Source organism: Anomalospiza imberbis, chromosome Z, assembly GCF_031753505.1.
Source record: "Anomalospiza imberbis isolate Cuckoo-Finch-1a 21T00152 chromosome Z, ASM3175350v1, whole genome shotgun sequence".
Classification (NCBI taxonomy): Eukaryota; Metazoa; Chordata; class Aves; order Passeriformes; family Viduidae; genus Anomalospiza; species Anomalospiza imberbis.
Window position 1 is genome coordinate 11,042,462 of NC_089721.1, and position 12,043 is coordinate 11,054,504.

General features: G+C 38.7%; 1 protein-coding gene across 1 annotated transcript in view; it reads left to right on the top strand.

Moving 5' to 3' along the window:
• Positions 1-12,043, top strand: part of SLC1A3 (solute carrier family 1 member 3) — a 63,171-nt gene that overhangs the window by 28,768 nt on the left and 22,360 nt on the right. The window lies entirely within an intron of this gene.

The window sequence follows — 12,043 nt, forward strand, 5'->3', positions numbered from 1 at the left end:
GCAGTTGTAGATGGTATGAGGAATGTCTCAAAAGATACACGTTGCAATTATATAAGAGCTGGCCTCATTGATAGGAATTGCTTTCCAGTTGTACCACAGTTCTTTTCCCTAGTTCTTAACTTTTTGCAGAGACATGGCTGAAAGAATGGTAGAATACCTTCTCCTTATTCCTGTGTTGCATTGTTATCTCTGGATGAATGCCTGAGGCAGTCGTGAACATTGCAACGTATTTGCTGCAGCCTAGAATCTCCTCACAGAGCTGCCAGTCTTCTTTAATTGGGTGGAAAGTCTCTTGGTGCAAACTTTTTCAGACTCACAGAGTCAGATCTGTTTCTCTTCACACAGGTGAGTCTAGGGTTCAGCTGTTACACTGCTAAAGTTTGGTGAGAAACTCTTGTGACCCCAGATATTACTGGGGTTTTGTTACTGTGGCTTACCCCAGAAAGCATCCATTTGGGCTAAGTCTGGGCATACTCTGCCACTTCCATGCACTGCATCAGATAGGTCACTTGGGCCTCCCTAATGGCACATTTCTCCATTCCACATGACCTTTTTCCTACCATTCTCTCTAGGATTTGGTCTTCCCAGGTTTGACTGAATGATGCCACTGATACACACTGCAGCAGAGCTACACCAGTTTACCTAAAATCACATCTATTAGTCTCTGCAAGGCAGCAAGTTCCATTTGAATTCCAGAAATGGGTAAAAAGAAATTTACAGACCTCTACCTGTCCCCAGGGTAGTCCTTTCTTGAGTTGTCTGTCTGCCTGTTCCTCAGGTCAACAGAGTTTGTATTTTTAATGGTATTTATTTTGGAGAGGTGCATGTTGTTGCAAAGCATAGCATTTCCAAAGGAAAGAGGGGCATGTCTAATCAACACAAGCACTAATTCCTCAGAGGTTTGCACACTCTGTAAAAAAAGGCAGTTTAGTACTCCCCATACTTTCAATCCCTGCTAGTGTGGGCACACTTATGTCTAGCAAACTAGCAAGAAGGGCACCTGGGATAACAAGCTCTGAAATTTTGGTTCATTGGGTTACCAGATGCATAAGTTCTATGCATTCCTTCTACTGATAGCATCTTGAAAAGTCCCTTTTCTCTGCAGGATTCTATCAAAGGAAGATACACTAATGATGATCTACAAAGACAAATAAAAAGTATTGGCATACAGAGAGACTTGTGCAAAAAAAAAAAAAAAAAAGAAAAGAAAAGTACTGTCATGTAGAAAGGAAAATAAAAAGTTCTTCACAGCTTCACACAGCTGAATAGCAGTTCAATTCTAAGACTGAGGAATTAACATGCAAATAAAGAAAACTCAACATTTGTGCCAAAAGGAGCTTACAGATCTTAATGCTATTCTTAAAGAACCGTCATCTCTGGAAATAAAAAAATCAAAGCAAACTAAATTCTGGGCCTCTGGTTGTAAAATGAAGCTCACATATAGATCCCAGCTGTATTCTGAAAACTCAAGAGTCACGATACAGAGAGCACTTGTTTGAAAAATTTTGGGGTTTACCCAAGACCAGTATTACAGTATTTGGAGAACATGACTTATAGTTCCTGATTTATCAGATCTGGTGTTAATCTTCCAGCAATATTCATCTTCACTACTTCACTGAAGAGCTTGAAGGACTTCAAGTGTATCACAAATTGTGAAGAGGTTTTTGGACTAAGTACACTGATGTAAATATTTATTTACAGGCCTCAATTCATCACATTTTCAGAATCAGACCTTGGTTTGTTATAATTGTATACTTAAGCGGGATTAACTCTTTTTCAGATAAATGCATTTTTTCTTCCTCAGAAAACAGTATGAGTAGCTCCTTACTGATGGTAGATAAGAAAAACGAAAGTACAGCATAACACTAGAAATACACTATTTGCACTGCAGCTAACATAATGATTATGATTCTTCCCACCATAAACAGCTCTCTCATTTTCCCTTTACTCATATGCAAATCTGAATACTTAATTCTGATGTTTCACCACCCACTTCTAACTTATTTCTGAATACTTAGATAATATCGGAGCTTCTCCTGTGAATATAGTTTCTTTTCTGAGCTAGAGGGAAAGTAGGTTCTGGTCAAGAGTTCACCTAATGAATGGCTATTTCATTAATGTAGTAATTCATTCTTGCACTGAAAATCAGCTTTGTCCAGATTTTACAATTTCAGTATGTCTTAATTTCCCAAACTCTGAAAACCAAATTGTAGAACATGCTCTTACTAAGCCTGGTTAACATCTGTCTCATGGCCAACGAACCTGTGCAAAGGACCATCATCCATTAAGAAAATAAACCTTTCAAATTCAATATAGGATGATTATTAGTTCATTAAAAAAAATAGGCTAGTTTTCTGTTCTGCAGAACATCACAGTCCATTAATAAGAGTAACCTAAATAACCTCTCTCTTCCACATGTTTAGTTTGAATCAGCTGATGTTTTCTTTGATACCTCTCAGCTGTCACAGAGATTCATACTCTAAATCTTGCCAACAAGCAGGTAATGCCCACATGGCAACTGTATAGCACTTGAATTGTGGATGCCAAATCCTCTTTTTCATCTGTACTTAGTGCTGTAACATCCTGAAAAGAGCGTAATAATATTATTAAAAAGTACTGATTGCTACTGTCAGGCAGTCCAGGGTAGGTATTAACTTCTTTCCATTCCCCCTTACAAGTCTGTAAGATGAAAAAATACAAAGAAAAAAATGTACGTCTTTGATCTTGCAAGGCTGTAACTGAATCAGTGACCCAAAGTTCAAGAGGTCATTGAAACAAAAGAGAGAAAAGAAGGAAAACAAAAGCCTGTTCACATGAAACTCCAATTCCACACTTTCTTAATGAGTTCTCAGAAGCGCCTTAACATCATTACTGAATTGTGAAAAAACCCCTCCAAATTATAATAACAATTGAAAACATAATAGACTAATTGCAGCTAAAGTAATGACTCCTTAGTATTCGTAGGGCATATTACCAGAGGACCTTAAATTCACAAATAGAAACTATTTTTTTTCTTAAACTTGATTTGATTGTTATTAATTAAATTTTGGGGGTGAATTTAGAGTGTAATTAGGTTCTCCAGTGAAAAAAAGGAAAATGCTGTCATGTCATGCATTAGGATATTCTCATTTATTATTAGCATATTAACTAATAGATTATAAGCGTTTTAAAATGCTACAAGTTTATAAATTTAATCATGTCTATATATTTCTTTCAAAAAAATTCTGTATGAGATCCCATTCTCTTTAAATAGACTTAATTATATATGATTAAGGAAGTCTCCGATTGTTTCTACATTCTTTATCAACACAGGATTAATTTTTTTATAAAAACTTCATGTGTATTGTTTCTTTTGTCAAATGCAAGTTCTTGTGATTCTTTAAAAAAAGGAATCATAAAGTAGTCTGTATTGTCTAATTAGTTACTGCTCTGTAGCTTCTAATTCAAATAATGACTTAGAGACACGAAAGAGCTCTGTGTGTTTCATTTTGACGTGGATGGATACTGTGTAGTGGTGCATCTTATTTGTGCCTGAACTCTCAGAGGAACTGAGGCATCACTACATTAGGTCCTGCACAAATGTCAGCACAGGCTTGGGTATAATGTCTTTCAGGGCAATCCTCCCCAGACTGAGAAGCTGTTACACCAAGATCACTGTCATAGAGAGATACTGAGCTAACTCTTATCACTGTGGGGAGCAGAATAGCAGTGGTACCATGGAGTTTCACTGAAAGCGATTTATGTTGCTACAGTGCACATAGCAACTGAACTTGGAGGGAGTTAAAATTGTACTTGAAGTGTGAAAGGAGAAAAGTCAGCAAAGAACGCCCCACAGAAGCATACAGAGTGCTGTAAAACAGTATAGACTGAAAAAAATGCAGGGCACATGGGGAGGAATGTAATAAACTAAAAGGATCATGAGGAGATGTAAACACCAGCAGAGTGTGGGCAACATACACAAAAAGAGTACACTAGCTCCATGAGCAGCTCATGGAAAATCAATGGGTAGAAACAGCAGATCAATGAACTGCTAGATGAAAGCAAAGTGGACACTTAGAACTTTTACGTCAGACACAGGTGCACAAATCAGTGTTGTATGACTGACAAGATTTATTAAAAAGAGCAAAACAACAAAGCAGGGCTATTTTTATTATTAATAAACTGTTGCAAGACTAGATAGTAGCTACTGCAACAACAAAAACCATGAAAGGTTCTTTAGTGAGTGAACTAGTGGAAATTCACAAGTGGAGTTATTTGTGGAATTTCAGATTACTGAAAAAAGCCAGGTCTCATTATGAATACCTAAAGGCAACGTCACACCAATTTGTTTCCAAATTATCTTAGTACAGATGAATTAACAAACCATGCTCTCAATGTTTTAAAAATTGTGCTAAAATTAAAAATCCTAGGAATCCAAAGGCTAGGTTGTTACCAGATGCATTAGTCACACACTACCATTGATTCAACTCTTTATCAAGTCACATCCAACTGGGCAAAGCTTCCATCCAAATGATGGTTTCTGCATGAACTCTGTAATAAATTAACAAGTATCAGACCCCTAGTGGACAAACATCCAAATAAGATACTGTCATTGCAGTAGAGTCTGTTATTGGAAGTTTCAGTGGAGAAGCCAAGAACAGGTTTACTGATAATACGTATTTTAAGTGAGAAGGTGATGTCTCCAGCATAGAGCTCTGACCAGTTAATAATCAGAACAATCCTATGCCCCAAAACCCATGTAGTTTTGCACACAAATAGACACGTCTATCTCTCTTTTTTTAGGGGACAAGCTTAATTTCCCATTCTCTAAATCTTGCACCACTCTGACCAGAATTCTGTCAGTTTTTATAGCAATTCATATAAGTGTGTCTTCAGTCACTTGTTACATACCCAAGATGTAAAAGCAAATTATTTTTTACAGTAGACTGCATTACCAGTTACTGTTCCTGTATGGACACCTCTAATTTCTCACTATTTTTTCAGCAGCAAAACTAAAGTACAGCAGGAGTGATTTAGTATAGTAAATAGTTTGCAGCTTTGTCACACTGTATAGAGCCAGTCAGATAAAAGAAGCACTGTGCATTTGCGGAATGTTGTTTAATAAGTGCTGCACATACAAAAACATGTCTGTGAAGAGCTTCTGAGACAGTCTGCCAAAACTCATACTAGCATTTTAGCAAAACAAAAGTTTGCACATGTATTTTGAGAAATCGCATTTTGGATTTTTATGGAGCACTGAGTAATGTGCTCAATACCATCCAGAAGGCAAAGGTAATTGTATCACTTGTACCACTTCATAGGATGCAGTGCTGTTCATACTTAAGGCAGGTATTTTTGGCAATACATTTAGAATAAATGAATACTAATATTTCATCCTCAGGGAATAGGATAAAAGTCTTACAACTGCTACCATATTTATTTCAGTCTTGCAACAACATGCACTTTAGGATTTAAACTAATCGAATGTGCTTTGGCTTATCAGCTACCAAAATAAACTTGTTTCCTGATTAAACTGAACTAATTTACCATGTTACATTAAGCCTTTTCATAAACAAATATACTTACTTCTTTCATTCCCTACACAGAAAATAATCAGCTTTATGTCCAACATACAAATCTCATTTCCAGGAAAGCTTAGTTAAGTGTCTGGGCATAAAAGGATGTCTTTTTAAGACTGCTCTGTGCAGGTAGCAATAGTGTTTTGTTACCAAAAAAAATTTTTGAGCTGCTATTTTCTGTGTTCCTGGGTCTCTGATTCTTGGCTTGAATACAGTCAGTTCTTTGTACTCTGTTATTACAATGAAGTAACCAAAGAAAGAGAGTCTTGGTTTGAGACTGTCAGCTGTTACTAATCACTGCTCCATGGCTTGCTGTGAATCCCTGCTTGCATCTCCCTCCTGCTCTGCTTAGCACACATAAAGAAGATAAATTACTCCCTGGTTTCCCTTCAAAAAGCATATTGTTTGTCACATTCCAATACTGTGAGCAAAAGACAGAATAATGTGAAGAGTTAAATGAGTATCTCAACAGCCCCACAGCAGGGTCCTTCTCAGGCAGATGTGTTTCAGGAAATGTGCTTTCCTACTGGTTCTTCAAATGTATCCTGTTATATTGCAAACCTGAAAAGCAAGCCAACTACACTTCTCAGAACAGAAGATCATAATCCTGTAGGAGTTTTCATTTAGTAATGTAAGCATCATTGGCACTCAGTAGATGCACCAAGTGTTTCATATTGACATATTTAATTTTACCAGGTGTTATACTTCATTGTTTATAAATACTTTAGCAAGAACAAGCAGAGTAAAGGGGAGGTTTATGAAATTTCTTCCCTACCCTCAGTGACTCATACTGACAGAGAGAAGACTTTTAAAGGAAGAAACGTAGAACAGCTAGCATTGTAAGGGGCCTTTAAGGTCATCTAGTCCAACCTCATGCAATCAGCTGGGGCAGTTTCAGCTAGATCAGGGTACTCAGAGCCCTCTCCAGCCTGAACTTGACAGAGTTTCCATGGATGAGAGAGACACCATCTCTCTGGCCGAGAATGTTTCAACTCCCTCATTGTAAAAAAGTTCTTTTTTATGTCTAACTTCAATCTACCCTCTTTAAAACCATTACCCCTTTTCCTGTAATAACAGACTTTACTAAAAAATCTGTCCCCATCTTTCTTACAGGCCTCCTTTATGAACTAGAAGGTTCTAAAAGGTCTCCCCAGAGCCTTCTGCTCTCCAGAGTGATCAACCCCAACTCTCTCAGCTTCTCCTCAAATAAGATGTGACCCATTCCTCTGATATCTTTGTGGCCCCTGCACCTGCTCTGCCAGGTCCATGTCTCTCTTGTGCTGTGGATGCAATAGGTGGATGCAGTGCTACACTCCCATGCAGGTGGAGTCTCATGAGGGCAGAGTAGAGGTGGAAAATCACCTCTCTTGACCTGCTGGTTATGCTTCTTTTGCTGGCTCACATCCAGCCTCTGACCCACCAAGTCCTTCTGGGCAGGGATCTGGGTCTGTTCGTGCCCAGTCTGTGCTGATACCGAGGGTTGCCCTGACCCAGATGCAGCACTTTGCACATGGACTTGTTTAAACCTCATGATGTTCACCTGGGCCTGCTCCTTGAACTTGTCCAGGTCCCTCTGGATGATTTGATCTTGCTCCTCGGGCATGTCAAACACCTCTCTCCTTGGTGTCAGCTGCAAACCTACTGAGGTTGCACTCAATTCCACTGTCTGTGTCGTTGATGAAAATATCAAACAGTGCTGATCAAACAGTCAGCACAGACACCTGACACATCATGGGTCTCCTTCTGGACACTGAGCCATTGACCAATCAAATTTTTTTTGCACTGAAGTAAGCGAACTAAAAAGAGAGTAAGGCTGTGGGATATCTAAACATGGAAATTGTTGGGATAAAAACTGCTATTGTTTTGAACCTAAAGCTCAATAAGATTTTAACCAATATTGTAGAATATATTTCCCTGCTGTATCAGAAGGCTAAACTTGATGGCCCAAGAAATACTTTAAAGCAAACACAAAAGAGTAAGTTTCATAAAGTGAAGCTATTACACTGAAAGAACATTACTCAGTGATGAACCACAACAGGAGAGTCTTTTATTATTCATGGTTAACTGAAAGGTAGAACTCACTATAAAGCCATAGAGATTATTTGGACCTCTTCCATTTACATCACTCAGTGATGTTCAGATATTATTGTGCCATGGTTTCACAAACATTCTCTTTCTAAGGAATAAACTGTGGCTAAAAAAGCAGGTGTTTGCTAGTTTTCTGCCCCAGACACTCTCTCCTTCTGCTGCCCTTGTAAAAGTTCTGGTGTTCACGTGACACAATTCTGGGGTAATTCAAAATTGCAAACTGTCAGAAACAACTAACCCTACAAAACCCAAAGCTGATAGTTTTCTGGCAAGGATGGGGCAGGACTACAAAGCGGTGGGGCAAGGCTAGTCATTTAGGACCCACTCTTAGCCATTTAATTGGCTCTTTGAATTGCATTACTATATCCCAGCCCTGGGTTTCATTAGTCAGCTTGGCTTAATCACGGTCACATATTTTTGGATCAAATACAACTGCTAATTTTCCTCTATTTGCCCACTGTTCTTAACAGAACTGGAAAACATAATGTAACATCTAATTTCATTATCTAAAAATTCATATCTAAACAAAGGTAAGTTAAGTGGTGATTTAGGAGCAACTTGTCTCATCAGTTCATGTAAAAAGGCTGTATTTCTGACATATATTTTAAGTGGCTTCAGGAAGTCATTAGCCATATTGATTTAATATTACTTAACTTCACCTATCCATATAGTTCTTTGAAAATGTTACTGTCTTTTTTCTTTGCAATTTTATTATTTTACTGTTATTTTATTAAAAACTGTAATCTAGAGATTGGGTAAAATTTGTACCTTATCTTGTGAAAGGCCCAAATGTCAAAGCCCAAATTTAACTTCTCTTTTCTGGGAATGCTCAGCACCACAGAGAACATACTCAGCTGCTATTAGAATAAAGCTCTAGTGCTTAATCATGTTAATTAAACTTGGGCAATACCTCCACTGTCTTTACCTAACTATTGCTTTTCCTTACAAAATTTTTGTCAGCATATTTTACCATGACCTTGCACAGTGTTCTTCATTTCCACAAATCCTCATCAACATACACAAAAGGGATTGTTCTCATGGTCTCACACTGAGAGTTTACTCATCACACAGTGCTTAGTGGATGTAGGGGGTGGGAGTAGCCCATTTGAGACGGCTTCATTAGGAGAGTGAAAGACAACCTTAAAGAAACAAAATTAGGGCAACACTCCTGAGTCAACAGTTGCCATTATTGCTGCTCCACCATAGGAGTCCTTAACAAGCAACTGCAATTTCCTAATGAAGAGACCATAAAAAGTGAACAGGAAAATAATTAGGAATAAAAAGATGCGCTATTCATAATGTTTTGTGTATAAAATCTTAGTTCAAAACATCTAAAGGGAATTTATATAAAAATCTCCATTGGCAAGGAAGTGCCATCAATTCCATTCTAATATGCTGAATAGGAAAATAATTCATCATGGTCATAGGAATCCTCTTCTTTTTGTTTCAAGAAGTCAGTATTTATAAGGACCCGAATTGACAGTTTTTTCTACATCCTCATTCAGAACTGCTTCATTATTTTATGCATTTTCATCAACATGTTGCCACATCTTGTCAGAATCCTGACCTGGAGGTATTAGGTCCTGTGCCCACAGATGTGAACCTCATGGCAGTGACAGCTCAGCCAAGAGCCTGTACCTGGACTCTGAGCACACAGTCTCTCCCCTGCTGAGAATTACCACTATGCTGTGAGGAGTGACTGAGGACTTTGGGCATGTCCAGTTTGGAGAAAAGGAGGCTGAGGGGCTGACCTCCCAGTATGGGAGGTAGCACACTGGAACAAGCTTCCCAGAGAGGTGGCCAATAACCCCTGCCTGTCAGTGTTGAAGAAGTCAATGCCATTAATAACTTTAGTTTTTGGTCAGTCCTTAAGTCTAGTTGGCCTAGATGGTAATTTCAGCCCTAACTGGAATGTTTTATATTTAAAATGCTTATCATTATGCTTCAAAAGGAATTTTAAAGAAACAAAAGCAAGGGGGGGGGAAATGCTTAAAACCACAGTAATTTTAGTGTAGGAAAGCAAACACATAAACTGCTTCATTTTGCCAGAAGTTCTTAAAGGGCACCAAAAACATTCAGAAACAGAAACTTTTAATATGATGAGCAGTGGCTGAGCATTTTAACCGTTTTCAAACTGAAATTATAGGTATGCATAAATGTATATGCTCACATGCACACCCTCTATTCCCAGCATCAGTCTTGCTTGCCCTGAGGAAGGATAAAATCACCCATGGTACTAGAACCAATCCTACATAATGACTTTTTCCTCAGAGGCTTGCTGTTTACGTTGGGGTGTAAGAAAAGAGATCCTATTGAAAAGCTACTATTCACGGGCTCTCATTTGTTAGTTAGTGATTAATTTAAGGAGCCAAATATAAACCCAAGTATGCTTTGCTCACTAGGAGTTTACAGACAGAAACAGGGCTTCAGGCATACCAGCTGGTGACCAGTTACTGTTGTGGGAAAAAAAACATTCTGCATCTAATTGTGTAATATGTGTATTTCTTCTTTCAAAAAAAATACTACAGGTAGAAACTTTCAAGTAGTGTAGTAGGGAAAATTAGGCATAAACTCAAATCTCAGGCTGAAATAGCGCATTGAGGACAATGGACTATCCTGCACAAATCAGTTTATTCCATTGATTCTATTGTGCTAATTAAAGGGACAAAGTATTCTGAAGCTGTAGGACTTTTAGCATAGGTTCTCCATTTCAGCTTTTAAAACAATTCCTTGGAATTTATTCTTGAACAAGCAGATTCAAAGCTGTTTGGCTTAAACACTAAAGAAAACATGCTCAGTGTATTTTATGCTTGATCTTCCAGGAGTATGGTACCATCCCTCTGCTGTAATCCAAGGTTACATACAGAATTTTTATGTGCAGCATGCTTTCAGTATCTAGAAAATTTAAAATAGCAGTAACTCTGGATTTGGTAAATTCTATAATTCTGTATAATACAAAATCGTAAGTAAAATATAAACAAATATAATTGACATAAAACTAGTCATAATATTGTAATTATTTATAATATAGTAGCTATTCATGACAATTCATAGAATTGGTAGTTCATGCCAATTTACAGAACAGTGATCAAGTCAGGTGAGCAATAAGAACTACCAGATTAACAATTCTGAACTTTTAGTCATCCTAACTAGACTTTTTTCTCCTTTTCCCTGCAACTTTTCTCTCTCTTTCTCTTCTTTTAATTATATATTTACTTTCTCGCTGCCTTTCCTATATTCTAAAATATTTTCATTTTTTGTCTAATATCTTTGTTAAAGAACAAAATGGTGCTTTACTTTGTGACACTCGGGAGAACTCCTTCTCATGTCTTTATTTCACACACAGTGTTACTTCCCAAAAGAGAGAAGGGGAAGGTGAAGGAAGAAGACAGGGGTAAAAGCGGGGGGATTTTTGCAGTTCTACCGACTTATGCCTACCCTCTTCTTTCTTTTCTTCCCTTCCTTCTCCCTGGCCTCACTCCCTCCCTCCCCATCAGTACTTAAAAAATCGTTCCCATTCATGTTGTGTGAGTGCACACGCTGGGAGAAATTACAGGAGCACTGCTCCAGATCGCCTTGACAACTTCAAGGCATCCCTGTGCGTGGGGACTGGTGGCACGGCAAAGTTTCCCAGGACCCCTGGGGAAGGGGAGGGGAGAGGAAGAGAGGAGGCAGAGGTGCTGGAGCCAGTAGCGGAGGAGAGAGCAGCGAGCAGGATGAAAGGGGCACATACATCTCCCGCGGGACAATGGGGGCTTTGCTGGCTGACTGTGAAAAGACACACTGAGGACACAATGCTTTGTGGCACATGAAAGCTTTGGGGACCTTTCCAGAGCCCCATTCAGTTCTAAGGAGTCTTGTCAACATCTTAAAATGCAAAGGAAACAACCCCTCTCATTTTCTCGTTTTTTAAAAACAGGTTTTAAATATTATTTTAGACAGTTGTTGTTGTTGGTATGCTGGCAGCTTTTGCAGTTTGCCGAGTTCCCATTAATTGGGGCAGGAGGGGAGACTGCCCAGCAGGTCCCCAGCAAGGGCTCTTAGAGCGAGCACTTGTTTCCTCCTCATACAGCTTTTGTTCACACTTAGGCCTGTCATCCCTCTGCTTTGAAAGCTCTCTGCTATATATGCCACAAGCAGTTACAGCTCAAGAAGAGAGGAATTGCTGTTCCCTATGTCCAAGCTGAGAAATAAATTATGATAGCAACAGCAGGAATGAGACTGAGCAACCTAAAATAAGGACCAGTGTAGTCCCAGCCAGAGGGCAGCAGGGGAAGCTAGGCTGGAAAGCAGCTTACAAAGACAAGAGCATGACTCTTGCTCCCTGACATACCATTTTCACATGGTTCACCACTCAGTCCCAGAATTAGCCCAAGAAAAAAATAGAATCAAAATGT